This window comes from Notolepis coatsorum (genome assembly GCF_963971535.1).
Source record: "Notolepis coatsorum genome assembly, chromosome: 2".
Taxonomy (NCBI): Eukaryota; Metazoa; Chordata; class Actinopteri; order Aulopiformes; family Paralepididae; genus Notolepis; species Notolepis coatsorum.
The window spans coordinates 106944421-106971920 of NC_140166.1; positions in this window are offsets into that span (position 1 = coordinate 106944421).

The window sequence follows — 27500 nt, forward strand, 5'->3', positions numbered from 1 at the left end:
GACCGCACTGCTCGCACACCCCCTGAGGCGGCCCTGGAGCCAGGCAACAAGGTCCGTTCAACTTCAGCTTAATATAGTTCAAAACATTTATAACAATAAGGCCCCCAATTATCTCACAAATTATTTTCAGTGGAATAGGGACATGCATACCCATAACACCGGAGCCAGCATTGCTGACCTGTGTATTCCAACAAGGTCCAAAACAAATATGGGCAAATGTTCTTTTAAATTCTGGAGAGCCACCAATTGGAATTTGCTACCTTCACAGTTAAAATGTATTAGTAGCCGACACAATTTCAAGAAAAAAGTTAAATCATGGCAATGTTAAAAACTAGATTTTGAAATGTATGAAAATGTTGTCTATGTTACATTGTTGTCTGTGCCTACGTTTGTACTGCACTCAAAATTGACATGTCTATGTAGTTTGTCATTATTGTTATTTGTGGTCATGTTTTGTATTGAAATAAGTCTTGACTTTTTTGTGTTTCATCCTTGATGTTTTCTTGAATTCTTGAATTTTTTATTTTTTAAATGTCAAATTAAATCAATTGATTATCAACTGATACCCTATACCTAGTCAACTCTAACCCACACATCAGACAACAACAAAAAGTGTAAACAAAGTGCAATACCGAGCAGGGCTCTTTTGCCTAGAGGTCACTGTTTGATGGCGTTACAGATTCTACCTTTAAGTGACCATAAGGCCAACTCAACAAAAATAGCTTGTTTGAAATGTAGCATCATCTGACCATCGCTACTGCCAATTAGATGCAACAATGTTTAATCTCTGTATTTATGTTGCTCTGCCATCAGTCCAGCTGGACTGAATCATGCACTTGGCAAAATTAAATTATTCTGTTTCGGATTCAGAGAAAAGAAGTACAGCATCTGCACAAGTCAGACATTTTCCCACACCAAAGTAGCTATTTTTTGTGTGTTAAAAGCATATTTTTTCCCATGATTAGGCTATGTACTTTTCTTAGAATATACATAAAATGTCGTTTTGGTACTTCTTATGTGCTTTCATGTACTAATTGAAAGCACATGTTTAGTATGATAGTCATTAATAATCTTGTAATAAATTAGACGTTTACCAAAATTAGGTTATATTTTAGTAAACTTATTAAAAGTGCCAAGAAATACAACAAGAGTATAATTTCAATACATTTAAACATATATTAAGTACACCCTTTAACACACTAAGTTTTCAGTAAACCTTCTGAAAACATAAAAAGTATACAAAGTACTATTTATTTTTTATATTGTGCCTGAGGGCAAATCCAATTCCATTGATAACATGATAGCCCTGGCAATATCCCTGTTGAGCCTTAGTGGAAACCAGGCAATTCATCCTCTATATCCCATCCCATAATAAGGAGATCACTGGCTGATAAACACTCTGCGCTTGTCTTGACAACTGTTGGTGGTATATGTCTGACCCTTGACCTCACGGCCTTTCCTCAGTGGAGCCTTCTCTACCCAGCTAATCTCTAATGCCTCCCCGGCTCCACTCTAATTCATTACTTCCCCTATGTGTCCTGCTGGGGTCAGGCAAATGAAGCGCACTGGTGACCCCACTCAGGACCCCTGTACGACCATGGCCTGCATTTGATCTTCAGCACCATCATCCGAGAGGGGGGGGGGGGGGGGGGGGGTTGGTTACGTGTATAGATGTTTGATTTGCGCATCAGAGGTAAGAAAATAATACTGGAATATATTACTCAAGTAGAAGTCCTATTCAGTTAACATTTTCTGACGTTGGGGCAAGAACACTTGTTTCGAAAGAAATGTCTAATTAAAAGATCGTGGCATGCAAAAAAGTCTTTTAGAAAAAGGATTTGCAAGTACTGCGGGTGAGACAGGTTCTAACATGGTTTTCAGCATAGACGTCAATATTCAAGCTCAATTCAATTAGTTTATTGTGTGCTCCTTTTACACTAAAAACGATTCAACCGCAAAAACACTTGACTGTTGCTCTCTGTCAACAATACTTGCTTTTTGACTACATATTATGGCCAAGCTTGACTGATCAGCATTGCAGCCAAAGGCTGAGCATCTCTGGTGCAAGAGAAGAAGAATGAGAACAGGGGTTTCAGTTGAACGGAAGGTGAGAATGTGAGTTATGGTGATACAGAGAGAGCCAGCAGTCTGTGAGGCAACAGCGGGATGTGTGAAGGAGGTCTCGGGGACAGTGAACTTGAATTAAGATGACGGACTGCAATGTACGCTTCGCTGTGTTGGGAGAGACATTTGTGTTGCATAATGCAAAGACCAATAATGACCCACTGTAAAAATAAGTGACTGCTAATATGATGTAAATGATTTAAGAAAACAGAAAGCCTTTCTCTTCCAGTGGATAGTTTTTTTGCAGAATATATCTAAGTGTATAACGTAAGGTTCCATGGATAGGGGATGATCTTATCTGAGGTAAGGGTTAACAAGGTTGGAGTTGGTAGCAGATTTTAAGGGTCAGTTATTATGTCTTATTCATTGGTATTTAAAATGATTTGCAAATATCTCTCCCGCATACATAGTTAGTAAACCCAGGAATCCAGGATTACTGCCTGTATATCATCGTAGATATTAGTGTATTGTCCCCCTCCCTCCTATTCATTGGTGCACACCAGGGACGTGCACAGGACTTTAGAGGGGCAGGTGCTCAAAGGCTGAAAAGGGCACTATACCTGTGTGTCTTTTAACCGAGTGCGGGCCCCCTTTTTATGGGCCCCCTTTTTATGCTTTTTGGGGGGTTTTGGTGATCAAATATTGAATATTGAACTATAATAATCAGTGCAGGAGCTCACTTATCCTTGAAAGACACTTTTATCACTGACTTAAAAGGCCCATACATCTCCATAAATGTTCAGGGGGGAGGCCTACAGGCCAAGAAGTGCTGTATATTCTGTATTGTTTAATATAAATGCCTTTTTTATTCCAATCCCGATTTGTATTTGAGATTCCCAAACCCCATCGGACTTGACTTCTTCGTGTCCCTCAATGAGTGTAATACCAGCATTCAACTGTATGCGCCACAGCGGTTTCTATCATCATCATCATCACCACCCACGCTATGCATAAAATATATATGTCCGTGGAGAGGCACGCTGAGGAGGCCGTGCAAACTGCAATGGAATATGGGGCATCTCTCTCTCTTTACCTAATATTTTGATTCTATCCTGACATTTTTCAGTTGGAAGGGCAGTCTATATGCGTAACGGTAAAATTTTTTTTTTTTTTTAGTTTTTTGTTAAAAGGGCACTTTTTTATGAGGCTCAAAAAGGCAGGTGCTCAAGCACCCCTTGGGCTCTATGTGTACACGTGCCTGGTGCACACATACAGACATAACTAAGAAGCCTTAACATTTAGCCTTTATCCTATTTTCACACTAACGCTCCTCTCCAAATGCTTTCTCTTTTGTTGTTGTTGTTGTTGTTGTTGTTCTTAGCTCTATTCTATTTAAATCTTTAAAAAAAAATGTATGTACCCCAGTTGCTACTGCATGTACATATTTGTGTTTTATTACACGTATATGTTCATGCATACCAACTATTTCGCTTATTCTCCACCCATCGATTATCCATAGTAACACTACTAGCACCGACATCCAAGAAGGGGGATCGCCCCTTGAACTGCCCTTCTATGGTTTCTCTCCTCCAAAGCCTGTGGTGCTTTTTTCCTATTGCTAGGTTTTTAGTGAGTTTTTCTTTACCTTCGCTGGGGTATGTCGGGAGTGTTGTTTTGGATTTCATGATTGGTTTTTTGTTCTTGATTTATTGTGATGTTTCTTCTTGACCTGTTTAAAGAAGACTTGTCCGGCCCATGGGCACATTAGCGTGTGATTGCGGGCTTTACAAATACATTTGAATTGATTTGATTTGATTTGATTTGATTTGATTTGGTTCAACCATTCTGATTTACGGGAAGACGGCATGATAGGATATCCTTAAAGAGACAATGTGTAATTTTCTGGACAAACTAGAACAAACTGAGACCACAGGTGCTTCATGAAACACACCACTCACTTCCGCTGCTATAGCCTCAAATGGCCTGATACGAGCAGCTTGGTCAGCTATAGTTATATCTCTTACTTGCTGCCTGCTCCAGTGCCAATAGGCACCCACTGAAAGAATTATACTCAAGGCATCTATCACTGACCTGGAGAGAAGAGAAATGTTGTTCACAGCAGCTGTGCTCTGAGCCAGAGAGAAGAAAGCCTTGTCTACCAGGTCAAACAATTAATGTTGGAGAACAAGCCCGGAGCCCTATTTTCTGAAATATTGTGTCTATTACTAGGCTTGCTTAAATTGTGATGAAACAAAGGAGAATATGAATTATGATTTTTCATTGCATCTTTGACAGTGAATAACACCATGCTAAAAATGAAAAACTGCCACTGAGCTTGAGATCATGTGTACAAAATAATCTAAGGAAATTAATAAAGGGAAGATGATTAAACAGAAGGTTTTGTAGATACAGTACTGAATTCTCCCATCCGGACCAATGCAATTTGAAATATTATTATAGAATATAGAATAGCAGGCTTATAAATTACCTTATTATAGCCAATTCGCACATTTGCCCAAGTTCAATTTGGATTTAGTGTCACCAGGCGGGCATAAGAACAGATAATGAAATCGACTGTATATACAGTAGGTTTCTTATTCTTGCCAGAGTGCCGCCATTTTGAAACTGATTTAAAATATGATTGTTGCTAAATGCTCAAAATAGGGGAGACAAACTATTTAAACTATTCTAACTGCGCTCCAATATATGCCAATAACGTTCAGTTTTGTGGTATATTAGCCCGAGTAATAAGAGATATTAAAAAAATTCATACAGAAGTAATTTGCTTTTTTTTTACCTAGAGGCCTCTGGGAAGTGTATTTTTTAAAAAATGGCGTCAAAATGACTACAATTACCGATGGTAACTTTTTCGAAATGGCCGACTTTCGCGATCACAACAACAGAAAAACGAAAACTAAGATCGAACTAATAACACTTTAACCTACTGGTAAACTAACATATTGATGATAATATACATTATAACTGCTGTTGTGACATGGTTATGATTGTTTATACTTGAATTAAAATGATAATTTTGTCAGACAGTCTGTAGAGCTTGATTTATGACGTGATGTCATTTGCGGTCCGCCGGCGGACCGCACAGGCTAAAGAGGCTGGGTCTTGGTTTCTTCTCTGAGCGTCAGATGGACTCAGGGCAGAGGAGAGAAATAAGAGTTTAGTCCAACAACCACAGCATGCTCTCTTTCTGCTGCTTCACAATACTCTCTACCTGCGTATATTGACAGTAGGGAGGGGGGGGGGTGGTTTCTTTTATTCCAGCTACGTCTGTACCAGCCTTGGGGACACAGGAGACGCTTTGCTGACAGACCATGGAAATACTCTCCCACCATACCGTCTGGTTGAGGAGGGGGTGGCGTGGTGGGGAGAGACATTCCTCTAGCTGCGGCCACAGCTTTAATGAGTTTAAAGTTTCTCCAGGTGGAGAAACATACTGCTCTCCACCTGGCTGTCCAAGGTATCTGTACCGGCCAGGGAAGAGGGTAAATCATCCTCCACATCAATCTCCGATCCAGGGGAAGCGCCTGGTTCTGAGGAAAAGGAGAGACTCCGAGTACCCGGGTTGTGTTTGTCGAGGACCACGGCCTGGCCTGGGTGGAGAAGCTGACTGGATCCTCCTCCATGACTCATCCTGGCAAGACAGGGAAGCCTCCATATCCTGAAGCCCTGGGAAGTGGTTTACATTTGAAGATCCACGGCGGGCAGCACCTGCTCTTATGGCACTCCCCTGAGTGCTACCTCTTACAGTGGTAAATGGTAAATGGTGCATTTATATAGCGCTTTTATCCAAAAGCGCTTTACAATTTGTTCCTCACATTTTACCCATTCACTCACACATTCACACACCGACAACAGAGGCAACCATGCAAGGTGCCAACCTGCTCATCGGGAGCAGTTAGGGGTTAAGTGTCTTGCTCAAGGACACTTCGACACGCTGCCCGGGAGCAGCGGGAATCGAACTGGGAACCTTCAGATTACCAGACAACTGCTCTACCTCCTGAGCCACTGTCACCCCTGTGCTCGCGTGGGGAAGCCCTAAAAAGCGCTGTTGAACGGCAGGACCCATCTGGTGCGGTTTCCTTCTCCAAGCCACACCATGGTGCTTGGGGATGACGTAATGAGACCAGCAATCCTGTTCCACTAGCAGCACTGGTGATGAAGGTCTAAAGACCCTGGTCATCTCCAGTGTCTGTCTTCAGTGGCAATGGGTAAAGAACAACCCAACCCAGAGGAGATGGAAATCTTCACCCCCCTTCCACTAGTGGTGTTCTTCATCTTACTCGGTGCGAGTTATAGCTGTTGGAAATGCAATGGCTATCTCTACCCTGAGGCAGAGATACATTTGGCTGTCCCAATCCAGGTCTATAGAATCGGAGAGATCCAGCCTCTCCCACCATTTTCAGCACCCATCCCAAGCCCAAGTTCTGCTCTGGTCAGCATCACCTAACAAGCCCTCCCACCGCCATGACTACAAGGGAGAACACAGCGTTCCAACCATTTCTATTAGGGATGCTCGATATTGGCTTTTTTACCGATACCGATATACCGATATTGTCCAACTCCTAATTTCCGATACCGATATCAACCGATATCAACCGATACCGATATATGCAGGCTTCCCCCCCCCCCAAAAATGGAATAATTTCAGGTAATTAACATTACATATCTCTTGTTGTGGAATTAACACAACAGTATGCATACTTTTGACAATAAATAAAATCAGAATGTTTTCTTACTTGCTTGCCTGGGTAAATAAAGGTTATAGAAATGTAAAAAAAATAAAAAATAAAATAAAAAATTTGAAAACCGATATAGATATTTTCCGATATCACATTTTAATGCCGATATCGGCCGATAATATCGGTAGGCCGATAATATCGGACATCCCTAATTTCTATCCCTTCTGCCAGAGGTCCTAATATGTCTAATCTCTCTACTGCCTCCGGGAGACAGAGCACAAGCAACCACAGCTCTTTTGCACCCAAGAAGCTCAAGTGATTGGCAGAGGGGACCGGGAGAACACCTGCGCTCCCACCCATTGAGAAATATTTAAAATGTTTTTTCTGAATAAAGTGAAAAAAAGACAGTTCCGTCTAATTGTATTACATGGTCCCGGAAAGAGAATATTCCTACCCAAAACATGAAGCAGCCTACCACAATTCCCTTGTGCAGGCAAATAGTTTCACATAAACACTGAACCAGCCATAAGCATCATCACAGTATGGTTGCAAAATGCCAGCACGGTCTGCCTGTGCTTCTGCCCACTCTGCTGTGTCAAGGAGCAGGGTTTTGACTGTGAGCATGCCACAATGAATGGAAGCAGACATGGCCGGTTAGTTAGCCTAGGCATTGTCCAACTAACACCTCTCCCGAAGGCTTCCATTCATTGTGCTAAGATAAGCTAACATGCAGCCAGATAGCTTTCTACTGAACGCACAGAGAGGAAACTGGTATCTATCTTCTTGTCTTTCTCTGGAGAAGACGGTAAGCTAATTTCCCAAAATGTTGGCGTGTTCCTTTAAGCGATAACCCCCCACTCTGTGTGGATGTGTTCTCTCTGTTCCCGTGGCCAGACATACTTATGCATGTGTTTCCCCCCATCCTTCTGATGAGTCAGCTGTTGGAGAGGGTGAAAATAGAACGCCGGACTCTAATTCTGATAGCTCTGGTCCAGGGATTAGCATGCTGCTTTTGCCAACGTGATACAGTCACTGGCAGATCCCCCCATGGTCCATTTTATAATCTCAGGAAGCTCTGTCCCAGGTGCACGGCACAGTGTACCACCCCCTATCCTAGGTCACTGGCTGATGGCCTGGTTTCTGAAAGGTTTTACCTCAAAAAAGGTATCACACCAGGCGGCTGGGTGGCGCAGCGGACATTGCACTCGTCACCAACGCACGAGACACTGGTATCGACTCCGGCTGTCAGCGTTGCCTCCGGCTTGGGCCGGCCGGCATACTAACTCAATTGGCAGAGTTAGCGGGAGGGAAGTCGATGGGGTGGTAATCTGGACGTTGTGGACGTTGTGGACTCCTACAGGTCGGACAGGGCGCCTGCACAGCAAAAGACAGGAGAGGGCGGGGGCAGTGTGAGCCTCCTACACGTTACTCCTCGCCAATGAGAGTCCGCGCTGGCAGGTGAAAAGAGAGCAGCTGTCTGTCTCCATATGTATCGGAGGAAGCATGTGATAGGCCTCAGGGCTCCCTAGAACGACCAGTAGGGGGCACATGCGCACAACGACCAGGTAGGGATGGGGGAATTGGCATAACAACTAAATTGGGATGGGAGGAAAAACACAGAAAAATCACTAGGAGAAAAAGAGGAGAAAAAAAATATAAATGAAAAAAAGGTGTCACACCTGACGGAACCATTCAGAGCACTCGCTCTATCCACTACCTATGGATACACAGGGAATTGGTTATTGTTCTAAAACTGGTGCAAGGCCAGGTCTCTGGATACGATCTCCTGTCCTCTGGAATTGGTCCTCACCTATCTCCAGTCTCTGTTAGACAGCTTGTCTTTCTTGACTGTGAACGTTTATACCTCAGCAATTTCAGCATACCACCAGGGTTTTGACGATAAACCTCTGTTTAGCCACGCGTTAGTTAAGTGCTTCCTTCAAGGCGCTAGGTGTCTTAAACCAGTCAAGCACGTTTTGACTCCACAGCGGGACCACTCTAATGGGGAGCCCCATTTGAGCCTTTGGTACAGGCCTCTCTGATTGAGCTGTCACTTTAGACAGGCTTTTCTTTTGGCCATCTCATCTGGTAAGCGTGTCAACGAACTGTGCATTCTGTCAGTTCAACCAGTATGCCTGGCCATCAATGGTAACGGTAGCCATTCTGAGACCTAATCCTGCCTTTGTCCCTAAAAATATCAAGAGCTTGTTTAGCTCTAGGGATATTGTCCTCAAGGCGTTTTTTTTAACCCTCCTCCCCACTCTGGTGACAGGGAACGGAGATTACATCTGTTATGTCCCACCTGTGTGCTCTCGGTCTACGTGAGATGTACAGCAGGCTTCAGATCTACCCAACAGTTACTCATGTCATGGTGAAGCAGCCAGAGGCAGAGATCTGTCCAAGAAACACCTGTCATAATGGCTGTGCCTACACCCATGTAGGACAAACTCCACCAGTCAGGATCAAAGCGCCCTCCACATGTAGAGTAGCTGTCTCATCTGCCCTCCTCAGAGGGGTTTCAGTGGAAGACATACATGCAGCAGCCTCATGGTCTTCCCCTAGTTTCATTGTGCGTGAAAGTAGCTTTGGGAGGGAGATTAAGTGGCTACCACAACTGCTTATAATTATGCTAAGCAGAGGGGTGTGGTCCTGGTCAGTGATAGGTGCATATCGTAAAAGTATTTCATTGGACAAGTATTGGCGCCAGAGCAGTCCAATAGGCCAGTATTAATATATCTAGGGTTATAATTCATAACCTTTGTTTCTTCACGCACAGAAGGCAGGGTATTATCTGCAACAGTTGAAAACAGAGATAGTACTGCTCACCACCAGCAGGGACCACAATTACACATTGTTGTGTTAAAAGGTAAAAAATACCAGATAGGAGAATAAAATGACATTAGATAAGATCTCCTTAAAAGGGTGACGACGAGATGAGATAAGATGTAACAACTATCATTGCTGGGCTGGATATTGTCAGCAGCAAAACACACTTGGGTTTGCGTTACTCTGATGTTTGGTCCTAAATATTGACGACTGATTAATAAAGAGTATTCTATCCTTCAAACTGCCACTGTTTTGTAAGCAAATGTCTCAAAACATCTCATAGCTCATCATTTAAAAAAACTCAACAATAATATCCCCAATGAATTTCACTTTTAAATAACTTTGTAAGGGTATGTGTCACACTTTTCAAAAGGACCCCCACCCCACCCACCCAACCACCTCCAATGTACAGTTGTGCCCCCCCCCCCCACCCCCACCTACCCAACCTCCTCCAATGTACAGTTTCTTCCCCCTCAAATGTATATACTCTCTTTTTAGACTATTTTTGTATCACAAACAGTACTGTTTTGTAGATCTGGTATGTCATAAATAGATGTAGCAGTACTGTCTATCTGTATGTCATGTATGTCATAATATGTTATGATGAATTGAAAATGGGGGACCCTGATGAAAACAAGACGGAAGTCTTTCTCTGGTCTGCATCCCCTTAACAATTGTGTGTATTGAGCTGTACTGTACTGTACCCATTCTGCAATCTGTTAATACAATTTTCAATCAATCAATCAATCAATCAAACAGATATCCATCCCCATTTGGAATGAAACCCTTTCATTTGAGAAAATAGACACCTTTTTCGAAAGTAAAACCGCTTTGTCTAAAAAGTGAATGGGGACGCGGGTTAATGAAAGCGGAACCCATAGCAATTTAAACAGCTTCAATAACACTGTCATGCATTACACTAGCAGCAGACCCCCCCCCCCTCCTCCTATATTTGGAATATGGCATATTCCTCCTGTCATATTGTCCGATTGATATAGCTGTTGCTTACTCCATTCTCCACACAATTTGTTACGTGGTATTTCATTCAAGCGTCTGCCAGCAGCCCTCACACACATACCCCCCCCCCCCCCCCCTCCCCCCACCACCACCACCATAACTCTTACCTCCGGTGAGAGATTTTTTAATTAAAATTAAGACAGCTGGCTGAACTGTGTGGAACGCGTCACAAATAGTTTCCCCCTCACCGAGGAGGCCGAGTGGAGGTGGTGCTCTGGACGCATGGGGGGGGGGGGGGGATATGATCCCTGCTTTTTTAAAGAACTTGTTAATCACATCTTCTTCTTAATTTAATTATCAGCCGGGCTATAGATTGATGCCTCATCCAGATATGGCAGGTTGGGGGAGAAAAAAAGCTGGGGGAATTCAATCGCTTCCCCCGGCCCGCTTATAGCTTGTCATCTGTCCCCCTCTTTCTGTATTATATATTGATATGGCTGTCGACCCGGCACATTCGCTGTATTGGATATTTATATTGCTCACCTTTGATCCAGCGCTAAAGAATTACCACTGACCCCTCTTCAATGTGAATACAGGAGAGGACGCTGGACCTGGTGTGTGTGTGTGTGTGTGTGTGTGTGTGTGTGTGTGTGTGTGTGTGTGTGTGTGTGTGTGTGTGTGTGTGTGTGTGTGTGTGTGTGTGTCTGCGTGTGTGTGTGTGCGTGTGTGTGTGTGTGTGTGTGTGTGTGTGTGTGTGTGTGTGTGTGTGTGTGTGTGTGTGTGTGTCTGCGTGTGTGTGTGTGCGCGTGTGTGTGTGTGTGTGTGTGTGTGTGTGTGTGTGTGTGTGTGTGTGTGTGTGTGTGTGTATGTGTGTGTGTGTGTGTGTGTGTGTGTCACTGTGTGCGTGACATTAGGTTTGTCTAAGGTCCGCTAAAGGATCTGTGTCGTGGGTCACAACAGGGACGGAGGGGTGTACTGGGGGTCGGGGGGCGGGGTGATAAAGTGGAGGGTTGTGGGAGAGGTTGCACCCCGTGGGCCAAGCAGAGGGGTGGGAGAGTTGGAAGGTCACGTTCGTAAATTGTTGTCAGTGGGCGGGGCGCCTAATTGAAAAGGCTGGACTTAGAGCGGGACCCCTGAACCACGGCCCCGGGCCCCTCCCCCAGTGGCCCCTGGGTCGTCACTCATTGGACATTCAGAGTCTGTCTGTCTGACTGTCGGGGGTATCAAGCATGTTGTTTCAAATGGAGTCACATGGTACTCACTCAGATCCAATTGTATACAGTCCTGGGAAGAGGAGAAACGCAGCGTTCAAATAATAATCATATTATTTCTCTATTCCTAATAGCAAGCCGGCTCCATTCATGTTCCATTGAATATCAAGTGTTTGATCAAACCATGTTTTGGAGAAAACTGCTTTCAAAGTCAGACAGGTTAATAAGCCCCTTGTAAAGACTTATTAAAAAAATTATATTACCGAATTGATCAAGGAGACAGATATGGAAAGCTTTGACATTGTTCTAAATAGGCTACGTCAAGAACCCAAGTAGCAAAAGTCAACATTCTGACCCCCCCAAAAAAAACATTCAACGCAAACAAACCACCGCTCACTTCCAACTGAAGGCGAAAGAACTCATCTCGTGTTAAGATGACACCACCAGTGGACAAAGCAGCAGCTCGCATTTTTTTTTTAAAAGAAGCAGAGGTCCAATCATCTGTCCATCCCCTGCATATAGATGACATGGAAAATATCTCTGGCAAAACAAAGCAATCATAATAAAACACTGCAAACCCTATGGAACCCTATCTGGATGCGTCTTTGCATTCTACACAGGTGACACATAGTAAACGTGCCTTTTTGAAGTGTGTGTGTGTGTGTGTGTGTGTGTGTGTGTGTGTGTGTGTGTGTGTGTGTGTGTGTGTGTGTGTGTGTGTGTGTGTGTGTGTGTGTGTGTGTGTGTGTGTGTGTGTGTGTGTGTGTGTGTGTGTGGGGGGGGGGGGGGGCTGGTGTGCCGCTCGGCAGGAAAGGAGTCAAATCTGTCATTTCACACCACAAGGAAATCCATCCTGGGACGGCTATTGTCTTGGACAATAGGCAGGAGGTGGTTAAGCATATCATTATGACACACTGACGGCCCTCGTGACAGAAGGGACAGTTTTAGTGGGGCAATAGGTGGAGGGGGGAGGGAGGAATGGGGGGGGGGTATAGGGAGGTGGGGCTCTTGTGTTTCTTTGAACAGGAGGAAAAAGGGGTTATCATCCCCCCGCCTCTCTCTTTCTATCTTTTCTTTTCTACAGTATGTGTTCAATTCTTTCTCTCTTTCTCTTGCTCACCCCAAGTAAAAAAAAGATACATAAGTATATTTTTTGCAAGTATAATTTTTTACGTTTTAGTATACGTCTGTATGTATTGAGAAATAATACTAAAGTTGTGTTCACTTGAAACCACTTCAATTGTACTGTGTGTTACAAAAAAAAGTACTTAATATGTGCTTAAATATATTGAAATTATACTTTTCTGGTGTACACTTACAGCATATCAATGACTATTTTTGAATTAGTACATGAAAGCACACACACCGTACCAAAAATACATTATATTGCATACATACATGCAAGTATATTCTTTCAGTATGGAAAAATATATACATTTCTGACTCCATCTCCCCCCCCCGGAAGGTCCGTGGGGAGGAAGCCCCACGGACCTGGTCCCGCCGAGAGTCAGGACATGCATGGGGAAAGATGCATTTTTTTTACTCGGCTACGGTAATGTGGAATGCCCTGCCAACATTTATAAAACTCCTGAACTCCCCTCTCGGATTTAAATCCGCCCTAAAAAACATGGCTCAGCAGCAACTCAAATTGGTCTTAAAATGTTTTTTTTATCTCTTTTATCATAACTTGGCTTTTATTTCTTTTATCATGAGTTGCTTTTAAGGGTTTGCGGATTTTCTTTTAAAATTAGTTAACTGTATGAGTTGTCAGGTTAGGTGTTTTTATAAAAAAAAACATTTTTAGAATGTGTCCTGTCAGTGTACATGTCCATTTGTGTTTCTGTGCCTTTTTATGTTCCATGTATGGACCACAATGGAAACAAGCCTTGGCTTTATTGTGTTTTATCCATTTTTGACCAGCGTTATTGACACTGTTATTGTCTTGTCTTTTAAAATGTTTTTTTTGTCATACGATTTGTGTCAAAATAAAGTATTCAATCAAAAAAAAAAAACTCTCTCTCTCTCTCTCTCTCTCTCTCTATCTCTCTCTCTCTCTCTCTCTCTCTCTCTCTCTCACTCTCTCTCTCTCTCTCTCTCTCTCTCTCTCTCTCTCTCTCTGCCTCTGCCCCCAGCAGGGGCGGGGCTAGGGGGTGGCTACTTGGCTCAAGCCTCGAATGTTTTCTGAAAAGCCTGAATCTATTAAAAAAAAAAAAAAAAAGAAAAAAATTGACAATTCATCATTGTTACATGAAAATATGTTTGCACCAGATTTAGCATAAGCTAATTTCCATCTGTGGTCTATCCAGCTGCTAACTGTATTTAAGTGAGTTAAGTCTTGGTGTCATGGTAGACTCAGACCTAAGCTTTAAATCACAATCAACAAGTTGACAAAAACTTAATTCTTCCACCTTAGAAACATAGCTAAAGTACGGCCATTTATAAATCAAAAGGACGCTGAAAACCAGATCCATGCCTTTATTTCAAGCCAACTCCTTACCGGCCTCCCGAAAAAATACGATGACAACTATTTTATTGCAATGCACTATTGCATTATTTTATTCTATTTTACTAACTATTTTATTGCACTGCACTATTTTACTTTGTATCAGTGAATCATAGACGCCTGGCCATAAGAGCATTCGGAGCATCTCTGCTCTCCCACTATTGAACTTGGGGAGCCCCCAATATACCAATATATATAAATCTAACCATAACTACGTTATGGTTAACTGAGTTTTATAGTGAAAAGAGCAGCTTTATTGGTCAAGATTGAAGGCTCTATATTGCAGGAAATTGCACGTACAGGTTAATGAAATTCAAAAAAAATCTGCCGTGGAGGGGGTCGTGCCTGACCACCCCTTGCCTGCAAAAGAAAAAAATAAAATTTTTAAAAAAAAAATAAAAAAAAAAATAAAAAAAGGCAGGCACCTATCTGGGCTAAGCCCCGGATCTCCGATAATCCTAAATCCGCCCCTGGCCCCCAGGGCATTGGGTCTTTCTTGGGTCATTGCTGCTATGAGGAACACAGCTGTCAATCACATGATGATGTTGTCTTAAAGGGGTGAGCTCCTCACGGCTGGGCAATAGAGGGTGCTACTCCCCACATGAAGAGGAATCACATAGACCTCCATTTAACTAGACTTTAAAAAATTACTTTGAGTTTGAAATATATATATATATTTTAAACGAGCAAGGTAAATATTATATAGTTAGTGAGAAAAATGTATAATCTGCTATAAAGATGTAGATACAAAATATATATATATATACAATATGGTGGTAGGTGCTTTGGCAAATGGTACATTTGTTGTCTATGGGTAAACACATTTCTGGACGTCGGTTTCATGGCTGTATGACTAACGGAACAGGAGATACACTAATGTGTCACACAAGTCAATAGGGTTCTTCCTCTAGGGGTCATGAATGTGCACCACACATTTTAAACCATTAGAATGGGAGCTATTGGAGTTATCGCGTTCACCCGTAGGATTTGCCACATTTTCTAAACAAAGCCATGTGATCACGTAGGTCAGCCAACATCAGTTTTAATCCTAACAATCATGTTAATCTCCCCACTTTGGCTTGTTGCACAAAATGTTATGAAATACTAAACATTTTCCAATTCACTCAGTGAGAAATTATGCACCAATGTCTGGGCTGCTGTGACTTGACTTATGCATGTATTTTTCTTTGGTATTGTACGGTTGTTTGGTGGGGACCTGAGTTTGATTACTGTGTTCACACCTCATCTAAACAAACCGCACCACCACAGGGGTAAATGGTCAAGGGTTCGATTCAAACAAGGCAGGTGAGATAGCGCCTTTAAACAATGAATCGGGATCCAAAGGTTCCAGGTTGTGTAGGTGACTCTCCACATGACAAGAGCTGCCTTAAACCACGTTGCAGGTTTGCTAACGAGCCTCCTGTGCGTAAAGATACGGGACATTCTCTAAAACACAGCCTTCCCTCTTTTACGCTGTCATTATGTCAGCCTTCTGTCACAAGACAATACAATGACACCCCTCTGCGTGGAACTGAGCTGTTTTATGATCCTGAGGTGTGAATACCCACCACACAACCCCACCAAACACACACACACACACACACACGCACACACACACACACACACACACACACACACACACATACACACACACACACAACACACACACACACACACACACACACACACACACACACACACACACACACACACACACACACACACACACGCTCCTCCTATGTCCACCTGGGGTCCCAGGACAGTAGTTGTGGACGACGGTTGGATGGCTATTCTTTAAGGTGGAGGGGAAACAATCCCATTAAGTGTCTGGGTCTCCTTTCACACAGATTACAGGACATCTGCTGTTCCTGCGGCACGGGGCAAGGTCACTGCTGCTGCTGGCCACCGCACTGACACACACACACACACACACACACACACACACACACACACACACACACACACACACACACACACACACACACACACACACACACACACACACACACACAAACACACATACACACACACACACACACACACACACACACACACACACACACACACACACACACACACACATACACAACATGCTACTGTAGGTGGTGGTCACAAGCGGGGGGAGGTTGACATGAAGTCTACTCGGACGAGACAAGCTTGCAGCAACAATTGTGCTATATATATATCCATCTGTCTGTCTGTACATACCTGCACATAATCCTTTTACATATCTGTAGATACTATATCTATATCTGTACATCCCTTACCTACTCTTACTAGTTACGCTGCTGGCCAGTATGACTATGACCATATGTCTTTATACCTGTATCACTGTATATATTGGTATTACAACCCTGTACATCTGATTAGCACTACACCCAGTAGTACTCATTTATATATTCATACCCAGTTTAATCACCTATACATTGCATATTACTATTGCACTTTACTGTTACATTTGCACTCTGGTTGGATGCCAAACTTATTTTTGTTGTACTGTACTTTTGCTGTATAATGATAAGACATTGTAATCTAATATAATCTAATTTACAGTATAGCGAGACTGAGGTCCTCCTAGTTGGCGCCCCATACAAAGTCCAGAACTCCTCCGTGACCCATGTCACCTTTGCTGGCCAAGACATCCACTTCTCCTCTTCTGTTTCCAACCTACTGTAGGTATCAAGCATGACCCTGACCTCACCTCTGACGACCACATAAAACACTGCAGTTTCCTTCCTCCACCTCAACAAGGAGCGATAAAGGACCATTAGCAGTCTTTTTTACATGTGGGTTCCAAGTCATTCTTGCCTTCATACAAAAGTCAAGGCATCCTTCTTTTCTCATAATCTTACTGAAAAATCGAGTAGTTATTGTGCGATTCATCACTGACATTGGCTTCAAGTGTATCTGAAAATGTGTCTTAAACATCCCAAATGAAGAATGTGTTTTCCACTATTTAAAACACTCATCTATTTATCACTATGTGCCAGAGAAACGCCAATACATTTCTATTTTAAACCACGTCGTTGCATTTGGAAATGTGACAAATCGCAGAATTCCGTCTCCGTGGATCTTTAAACACCACATAAACTGAAGAAAGTCACCACATTTGACTAAAGTGCCACACTAACATTTTATGTGTTATGTGAAAATGTTTGTGAAAAGTGTTGCCATTGTGATATAATACAGTATCTGAGAAGGAGATCATCGTATTCCCTTTTAGATACCATGTTAAAGGTGGGGTAGGCAATTGTAGAGGCAGAAACCGACTTGGTGGATTTATATATTATTATATTATTATTATATATATATATTATATTATATATTAGAACCATGCACTGTTTAGACTGTCTTAACCTTTAGACTGTCTTATTTATGTTTGGACACTAGAGGGCTCACCACTCATAACAGCCCATTCCTATAAATAGCCAAGGTGATCACTGCAATCTTGTGCACCTGCCGAGGTTTTACCTTCAACGCTACTGTTTCACTGTTGGAACTGACCACACGGAGCAATTGACAACTGTTCTGTTTAACCCTTAATTCACTATAATTTACCTTTGGACAACAATAAACCCTGTAAACCGAACCGGCGGCAACTTTGGACATTCAATTCATTCAACATCACAACTTTGGTACAGCATGAAAAGGCACAATAGCAGGTGCATCGTGGATGACTGTCAGCACACAGAGGAATGACAGTCGGCCACTACAGCAATGTCATAGAAATGAGCAAGAGTGAGCTTTCATGTCCAGCAGAAACAGAGCTCTGCAGCATCCCTTTTCAAACCCGGCGCCATGGCAACAAAGGTTTTCCAAAGGCTGCCTTTTTGAGGATATGACCTTAAAATACTTGTTTAGTGATTATATGTATATCACGGCATACATACCTTATGCATACTGCATGTTACGGACGGTGTCCTTATGTATGTATATAGAGGGAGTAATGTATGTTATCTGTTGTATATATAGGCATGTTTTGTTTGTTGTTGTCTTGTCTCCCTCTTGTGTCTACATATCCCCCCTCTCAGGTGTCTCAGTTCCGGCAACAACAGCAGCAGCAGCTGAGGCTCGTCAGGCAATCAGGCTCCACACTCCTTCATATACCCATTTGTGTACAGTGTTAGTTAGCTCCCTGGTTCGTTTGGTTGTGGTGTGGTAACTATACTTGGTCTGTGTGTGGTGGTAATTATACTTGGTCTGTGTCTGTGTGGGAGCTCATCTTTGTGTGTCTTTGGTATAGAGCTGGTGAAGGCTCTGGCACTTTGTGCTGTCAGTTAGTTTAGGACTTTAGTATAGTTGTGTGCTGTTTGTGTTCTGTAGAGCTGTGGCCTGTTTGGCATTAGTTTGGTATTTGTACATTTCTGTTTTGTTCCTAACTTGTGTATATTTATTCCTCGTCACCCAGCCTATGGTGATTGTTTTTCTTGTTTATTAATCTTTTGTTTTGCACACAGGGACATTGAGGACAGGAAGATACCCTGGGTCTACATTTTGCATCACATAGGTGACCTACTGTTAAAGACACCAGCTTTAGAATTGAGCACCACCACCTGTACTATGTTAGGGCATATCGGTATATGTACATAAGTTATTTACAGAGCATGGAGGACATACTAGGTCCTTTGGTAGTGTCTTTCTGTACATGCTAATTTATACAATCTCCGGTTATACTATACTATTTTTAAAGTGACCTTTCCTTAGTGGCCATAAGTGTGGGCGTGTGCAGCATGAGTGTGTGCTTGCTCATGTTAAAGTGGCTGCTAGTGTGTGAGCGTGTACAGTGTGTGTGTTGTGTGTGTGCTCATGTGTGCTTGTGTGTGGAGAGTTCAGTGTTCAGTGCTCTGATGGCCTGGGGGAAGAAGCTGAGCCGAAGTCTCTCTGTCCTAGCAGCTGGTGTTCGCAGGCGTCTGCCTGACCTGAGCAGCATGAACAGGCTGTTGTTGGGGTGGTGTGGGTCTTTCATTATTCTGCAGGCTCTGGATTTGCACCTCTTGTTGTATAGAACTTGCAGGGGTGGTAGTGCAATACCCGTGGTACGCTCGGCTGAGCGCACCACTCTCTGTAGGGCCTTCTTGTCCTGTGCCGTGCTGTTTCCATACCAGGCAGTGATGTTTCCAGTCAAGATGCTCTCTACAGCTCCGGAGTGTGGAGGAGTTTCTGAGTGATCCCTCAGTTGATCATTTGGATCAGTGTAGGAAGGAAGATCTATGTGCTATCGCCTCACATTTTCAGGTCAGCCTTGCAAAGAGTCTGGCAAAGGCTGACCTGAGAGAGGAGGTTGTACGGCTACTGGTGTATAAGAAGGTGCTCGGTGCAGGTGAAGGTGCGTCTGCTATTCCTTCTCGTTCTGGCTCAGACGAGGATCAGGAGGAAGGAGTAGCTGAGATGGTAGAACCACTTACAGACGGGTTGGAGGATAAGCCTCCCCTCCCGTCTCCAATGCCCAGACGTGCTTCACCCTTCCCTATTGTGAGTACTGGGGAGGAGGACAGTCTTAAATTGAGTTTAGCACGGTTGCAATTTGAGGAGAGGAAGGAGGAGAGAGAGAGAGAATATAGTCATCGGTTAGCTATTCGAAAAATGGAGCTGGACTCTGATAACCACCAGGTAGACGCGGAGGTTAAAATGAAGCAGCTGGAGCTTGAAGCTGCTAAAATTGGGAGTCCTGCTCAACCCTCTTCCACGGCCGTGGGGGCTTATGATGTAAGTAGACTTATATCTCTGGTACCTCAATTTCGTGAGGCGGAGGTAGACTCCTATTTTAATGCTTTTGAGCGAGTTGCTACCTCATTAAAGTGGCCTAAAGAGGTCTGGGCTCTCTTGCTCCAATGTAAGCTCACTGGGAAAGCCCGGGGGATTTTGTCTGCCCTCCCTCTCAGTGACAGTTTGTCTTATGACGCAATTAAGACTGCTGTACTTCGAGCCTATGAGTTAGTGCCGGAGGCATATAGGCAGAAATTCCGAGCTCACAAAAAGTTGCCTGGCAGGACTTTTGTGGAGTTCGCTCGTGAGAAGGAGTCTCTATTTTTTCGGTGGTGTAAGGCGAGTGACGTGTCTGATTTTGAGTCACTGTCTGAGTTACTGTTGCTGGAGGAGTTTAAAAATAGTCTGAATGACCGTTTGGCTACATATCTAAATGAGCAAAAAGTGGGTACGTTGGCTCAGGCTGCAGTACTCGCTGACGAGTTTGTGCTAACTCATCGACAGTCGTTTGGTACTCTCCGACATGAGGGTAGGACCTTTTATCCCTCTGCTCACACTCCAGCTAGGTCACACATTAGTCCGCCGCAGATCCGCCGCAGTGGCTATGTTGGACAGACTAGTCCGCCCCGCTCGGTGTCTCCCCGCTACAAGGAGGAGCGGGAGTGTTTTTACTGTCATCAGGTGGGCCACATTATAAATGACTGTGTTGCTTTGAGGCGCAAGGAGCAGTCTCAGACAGATGGACGACCTAAAGCGGTTGGTTTGGTCCAGACAGTGTGTGACATACCGGGTCCCAGTTACGATCCGTTTATGTCGGACGGGTTGGTCTCGCTCAGTGGCAGTGAGTTGGACCAGCGTCCAGTACGCATACTGCGGGATACTGGGGCAGCACAGTCATTTATTGTATCGGACATGTTGCCGTTTTGTGATGGGACATCGACTGGCTCTAGTGTGTTGGTGCAGGGGATCGGCATGGGCTTTGTGTCGGTGCCCCTCCATCAGATACATTTAACCTGCGGGTTGGCAAAGGGGGTGTTCAAGGTGGGCGTGCGCCCATCATTACCAGTGGGAATTGTCACCTTTTTGTTAGGTAATGACATCGCTGGTGGCAGAGTTATGCCATGTGTTAAAGTTTTGGATCACCCTACTGTTTTGTGCCCTGATGTGTTTGCTCCGTTGCTCCCTGAGGTATTGCCAGTGTGTACGATCAACCGTGCTCCACAACATGTAGTTGTGACGAGTGACAGGGTGACGATTCGGTGGGGTACACTAGCCTCTGAGGCAACACGGTTACCCAGGACTCGTGGTAAGCTGGTAGTTGCCCAGAGTGAAGGCGCTGGTTTGGTCACATATTCAGTTACTGCTCCTGCTCCAGGGATAGCTGGAAGCAGAGAGGTGGTCAGTTTTTGTGTGAATAAAATTCGGTCAATAGGCAGCCCTTTGAGGCTGTTAAGGAAGCAGCTGATGGGAGAGACTCTTCACAACAAACCTCAGGTGAGGGGTTTGTTGTGTGTGTGCAGGCTTGAAAAGTGGCTGCATGAGGCTAGTGCTGTCTCTGAGGGGCGTCTCTCTGCTGCTCAGTGTATTGTGACGCTGCATTTTGTGCTGTGCTGTGTGGACTTTCTCACATTGTATTATGTGTTTTTCTTTGTGAGGAGGAAGAGGGCAGCAGTCTTCCATTGTGCGTTTTAACCGTGGACCATCACTCTGTTTTTTTTTGTGAGGTACCTTCTCAGACCACGGTCTTAATACTTTTGATGTTGGCGTTGGGACTGCTGTACCCCTGGACATTTTGTGTCAACAGCACCCCTGCTCATATCGAATGCTACCAAGAGAGGTATGAAGAAGCGGAAGGTGATGGTCTGGTTGGTTGGTGGCAGTGGTGGATGTTTTGTTTTGTGTTATGATGTGTGTTCTTTGGGAAAAACAAATGGGGGACTTGGATTGTGTGTTGTGTTGTCGCCAGCCATGGGCTGACTCTTTATGGGGGGGTGGGGGGTGTTACGGACGGTGTCCTTATGTATGTATATAGAGGGAGTAATGTATGTTATCTGTTGTGTATATATAGGCATGTTTTGTTTGTTGTTGTCTTGTCTCCCTCTTGTGTCTACATATCCCCCCTCTCAGGTGTCTCAGTTCCAGCAACAACAGCAGCAGCAGCTGAGGCTCATCAGGCAATCAGGCTCCACACTCCTTCATATACCCATTTGTGTGCAGTGTTAGTTAGCTCCCTGTTCGTTTGGTTGTGGTGTGGTAACTATACTTGGTCTGTGTGTGGTGGTAATTATACTTGGTCTGTGTCTGTGTGGGAGCTCATCTTTGTGTGTCTTTGGTATAGAGCTGGTGAAGGCTCTGGCACTTTGTGCTGTCAGTTAGGGGCCTTTCTCACTCACCTATTGGGATCGAATCAGCGCCCCCGGGGACGGGGGGAGTGTTCTCACTCAGACGGACACACCCCTTTTGGGATCGAACCGGCGCTGATTCGTTTTACCCCCCGCTGAACCTGGGACGCTTGGAATAGGTGGTTTCGGATGCGGGCCAGTGGGAGCGGGGGGCGTGACACACACAACGTCGTTACTGTAATGCTTTTCTTTTTTTAAAACTTAATTTTTTAGCGTTTATCGCTTTCCTGGTCAAGCATGACCGACAGTTGCAGGGTGAAACGGGAGAGAGAGCAGGGGGAGACATTCGGCAAATGACGGCGGGTCCGGGAATCGAACTCGGAGTCAACCAGATCCGTGACGCAGCACGGAGTCCCGCGCGAGCGCGGTAACATGGTGTGCTACTGGAGCACCCCTGTAATGCTTTTCATGCTTGCTTGAATTTTGGGCAGATAAAACCACACAGCAACAACTGGACAATACCCACAAAAACGATATTTATGGGCAATTTGAGAGTTCAGACCGCAACCAAACAAGCATGTGGAGCCTCACAGCTCAGTGGATGAAAACATGAAGCCACGTTACAAACAGCACTTCCCTGGCTCGCATTAGGCCTGGCAATTTTGTTTGCCATGCTATGTCTATACATTGGTTTCTTGTTCAATGCATTTATTTCTATTAGACCAGTGGTGCCCAACCAGCCGGCCGTGGTCGACCAGTAGATCAATGACATGGAATATAATTGCCACGAGCGATGGGATAATGTGCTCAACAGGCTAAGCTAACTAGCGTTAGCTGTTAGCTTAGCGTTTGCCACAATGCTATACTGTTATACTGGCATATTCAATTCACGTTAGCATGTAAGCTAACAAAATCAGCGCCGACGAGACTAAACTCAGCTTTTGGTGTTCAATTGTGTTGATGTTAGTTTTGTTTCATCAACAAATGAGAGGCAGAACACACAGTGAATGTATCCGTTTTGTTTATTGCACATTATTTGCTGAAAAATGAGTGCTAAAGGCTATACTAGACTAGGCTAAGCTAACTAGCGTTAGCCGTTAGCTTAGCGTTAGCCCTGGGAAACGCTCAAAAAGCGAACTCTACAACACCATCCATTCGTGATAAAATGGGGTGGGTTATATTGACAAGGCTTGACAACAGAGGTTCAAATATAACTTCATATTTATTGGTTATTTGTTTCTTTTATATCAGCATCCAGTCTGCTGGATCCAGTCCAGCTGCTGGACAGGCTAAGCTGACTAGCGTTAGCCGTTAGCTTAGCGTTAGCCATTGCTGTATACTATACTTTCTTGTTCGAATGCATTTATTTCTATTAGACCAGTGGTGCCCAACCAGTCGGCCGTGGTCGACCAGTAGATCAATGACATTCAATATAATCGATGCGAGCAATGTTACTAGTAAAAGGCTAAGTTAACTAGCGTTAGCCGTTAGCTTAGCGTTATCGTTAACCCTGCAAAACGCTCAAAAGCGGACCCTACAACAGAGTTCCATTCGTGAGAAAAGGGGGGTGGGTTATATTGACAAGGCTTGACAACAGAGGTTCAAATATAACTTCATATTTATTGGTTGTTTGTTTCTTTTATATCAGCATACAGTCTCCAGTCTCCGTGTTAACACACTTCCTGTTTACATTTTCGAGCGTGACATCATCGCCTACGGCAAGCGTAAACGCTCAAAAAGCAAACCGTAAACAGAACCCGGAGCGAACCAAGACTGAAGTGTGTACACAAACTAGAGGGGGGAGAGGGAGGGGGGAAGTTCGCATCCAACCCGGAATGAGGACGGTACGGAATGGAATGGAACCAAATGGGTGAGTGAGAAAGGCCCCTTAGTTTAGGACTTTAATATAGTTTTGTGCTGTTTGTGTTCTGTAGAGCTGTGGCCTGTTTGGCATTAGTTTGGTATTTGTACATTTCTGTTTTGTTCCTAACTTGTGTATATTTATTCCTCGTCACCCAGCCTATGGTGATTGTTTTTCTTGTTTATTAATCTTTTGTTTTGCACACAGGGACATTGAGGACAGGAAGATACCCTGGGTCTACATTTTGCATCACGTAGGTGACCTACTGTTAAAGACACCAGCTTTAGAAGTGAGCACCACCACCTGCACTTTGGGGTGTCCGCGCCTGTAAGGGGGGGTGGGCTTTTATTTCTTTTTGATATTTCATTTGGTGCTCACTGGTAAGTCCTCCTTGCTCTCTGTGTTGCTGATTTGAATTTTGTGAAATAAATATTATTATTTTGCAAATTGTCTCCTGCGTTTTGTGTCACTGCACCCTCACCTACCCTGTCAGTGGCCTTGTGTTGCGTCTCCCCACTGGGGTACGTAACACTGCACCTTATGTGTATACTGTATACTTAATTCATCAGAGCATATATTTATAATTTTTTGATTATATGTATTAGATTAGATATTAGTTATTAGATTATATATATTGGGTGGCTGAGTGGCACAGTGGGCAAGGCGCTCGCCACTAACACAGGATATGCTGGTATCGAGCCCAGCTCTCGGCGTTGCTAACGGCTTGGCCGGCCGTCGTACTAACACAATTGGGCAGTGTTAGAGGGTGGGAAAGCCGGTGGGTGGGGGTTGGACGTTGTGGACAGCGACTCCTACAGGTCGGTTGGTGCGCCTGTACAGCAGAATCAGGAAGTATCGGGGGCAGCGTGAGCCTCCCACGCGTTACTCCTCGCCACTGAGAGCTTGCGCTGTTCAGGTGAAAAGATGCTACAGCTGCCTCCTCGTGTACCGGAGGGGATACGTGATGCAAGGCTTGGTCCTCACTGCAGCCGACCAGTGGGAGGCGTAGTCTAGCAGCGTTCGAGACAGGGGAGGGGAGAATTGGAAATATGAAATTGAGATGGGAGAAAAATAGAAAAATGGGAGAAAAAGTGGATAAATAAAAAAAAGATTATATATATATTGTAACTATATAACTGAGAGGGCATACATACCCTCATCTTGCACCTTGACCTTTTTACACTGCCTACTTGCGCATGTCCAGAGTTAATTATATTGTTATATTGTTTACACTGCCTATTTTTATTTGTATTCTATTTTTATTTTTTACTTCTCCACTGTACTATAATCCTATGACCTGTATCATGTATCCTACTACCTGCACCTCCCCTTCCCCATGCTGCTATGATACCTGAATTTCCCCAAGGGGATCAATAAAGGAATATATTATCTTATAGTGATTTTCTGGTGTGCAGTGCATTTATAAACTATCAACAATATCTATCAAACACTCCTTACCACGAGAGGGATCCACGCCTCACACGAACCATCAGGCCTAAACCCTACAGCCTACACTTGTGTTGATGTTGGTCTACTCTACAGTATGTCATCTAGCTGGTAACTCATAACGCTGGCTAGCTGGTGTCTTTCACCATGTCACTTCCTAGTTCCCATTGCTTGTGTGGCCAGTCAGGGCGGGTGTTGGGTTCAGGTGTCCGTGGGCTCTGGGGGGGGGGGGGGGGGGATGGGGGTGGTGTGTGTGTGTGTGTGTGTGTGTGTGTGTGTGTGTGTGTGTGTGTGTGTGTGTGTGTGTGTGTGTGTGTGTGTGTGTGTGTGTGTGTGTGTGTGTGTGTGTGTGTGATGCCGGGTGAAAGGTGAGAACTCTGAGAAAACTGTTGTGGTCTGTTAAAGAGAAGACCTGTTCTGTTCTGTTTTGTTCTGTTCTGTTCTGTTCTGTTCTATTCTGTTCTGCATGCTTGAACTTGAGCATGTCGGGGGGGGGGGTTAAGAACAGGAGGGGAGACGGAGATCGAGTGAGAAAGAAAGAGAAAGGTCAGACATTAAAATGAGGGCCAAGTAGGTGGAAAGGAGACAGAGCGAGAGAGAGAGAGAGAGAGAGAGAGAGAGAGAGAGAGAGAGAGAGAGAGAGAGAGGGAGAGAGAGAGAGAGAGAGAAGAGAGAGAGAGAGAGAGAGAGAGAGAGAGAGAGAGAGAGAGAGAGAGATAGAGAGAAGAGAGAGAGAGAGTGGATGACTGGCAATGATCAGAATCACCAAATAAAGAACAATGAGACACAAACAGACTTAAATAAATTAAGATAGGAACAGAGACACATACTGTAGATGGATAGACAGACAGACAGACAGACAGACAGCAGCATCACACCTGGACAAGAGGCAGGGGAACTATGTGAGAATGCTGTTCATTGACTACAGCTCAGCATTCAATACCATAGTCCCCTCCAAACTCATAGCCAAGCTCAGGGACCTGGGCTTGAACTATGACCTCTGCCAGTGGGTCTTGGACTTCCTGACGGGCAGACCCCAGGTGGTAAGAGCAGGCAACTGCACCTCCTCATCCATCACGCTCAACATAGGGGCCCCCCAGGGCTGTGTTCTGAGCCCCCTCCTCTACTCCCTGTACACACATGACTGCGTGGCACAGCGGAACAACAACACAATCATCAAATTTGCTGATGACACAGTAGTGGTGGGCCTGATCTCTGCCAACGACGAGAGGGCCTACCTGGAAGAGGTAGAGAATCTGTCACAGTGGTGTCAGGAGAACTGCCTCTCCCTGAACGTCAGCAAAACAAAAGAGATGATTGTGGACTTCAGGAGGTCGGGGGTCAAGGACTACAGCCCCCTCAGCATCGATGGGGCCCGGTTGAGAGAGTGAACAGTTTCAAGTACCTCGGAGCCCACATATCCGAGGACTTGACATGGACCACACACATTGACAGTGTTGTGAAGAAGGCACGACAACGCCTCTACTTCCTCAGGCGCCTAAGGAAGTTCCAAGTCAGTCAGAAGATCCTTAGGAACTTCTACTCATGTACAATCGAGAGCATCCTGACTGGCAACATCACCTCCTGGTTTGGGAATAGCACTGCACAAGACCGTAGCAGACTACAAAGAGTGACACGTTCAGCCGAACGCACAATTGGAGGGGGGCTTCCCACCCTACAGAACATTTACAACAAGCGGTGCAGGGGGAAGGCTAAGAGAATCATCAAGGACTCCAGCCACCCGAACAACTGCCTCTTTGAACTGCTGCGGTCAGGCAAGCGATACCGGAGTCTTAAGGCGAGCACAGAAAGACTCAGAAGAAGCTTCTATCCCCAGGCCATCAGGCTGCTCAACGAACAATAAACACTATGCAACAACCATCAAAT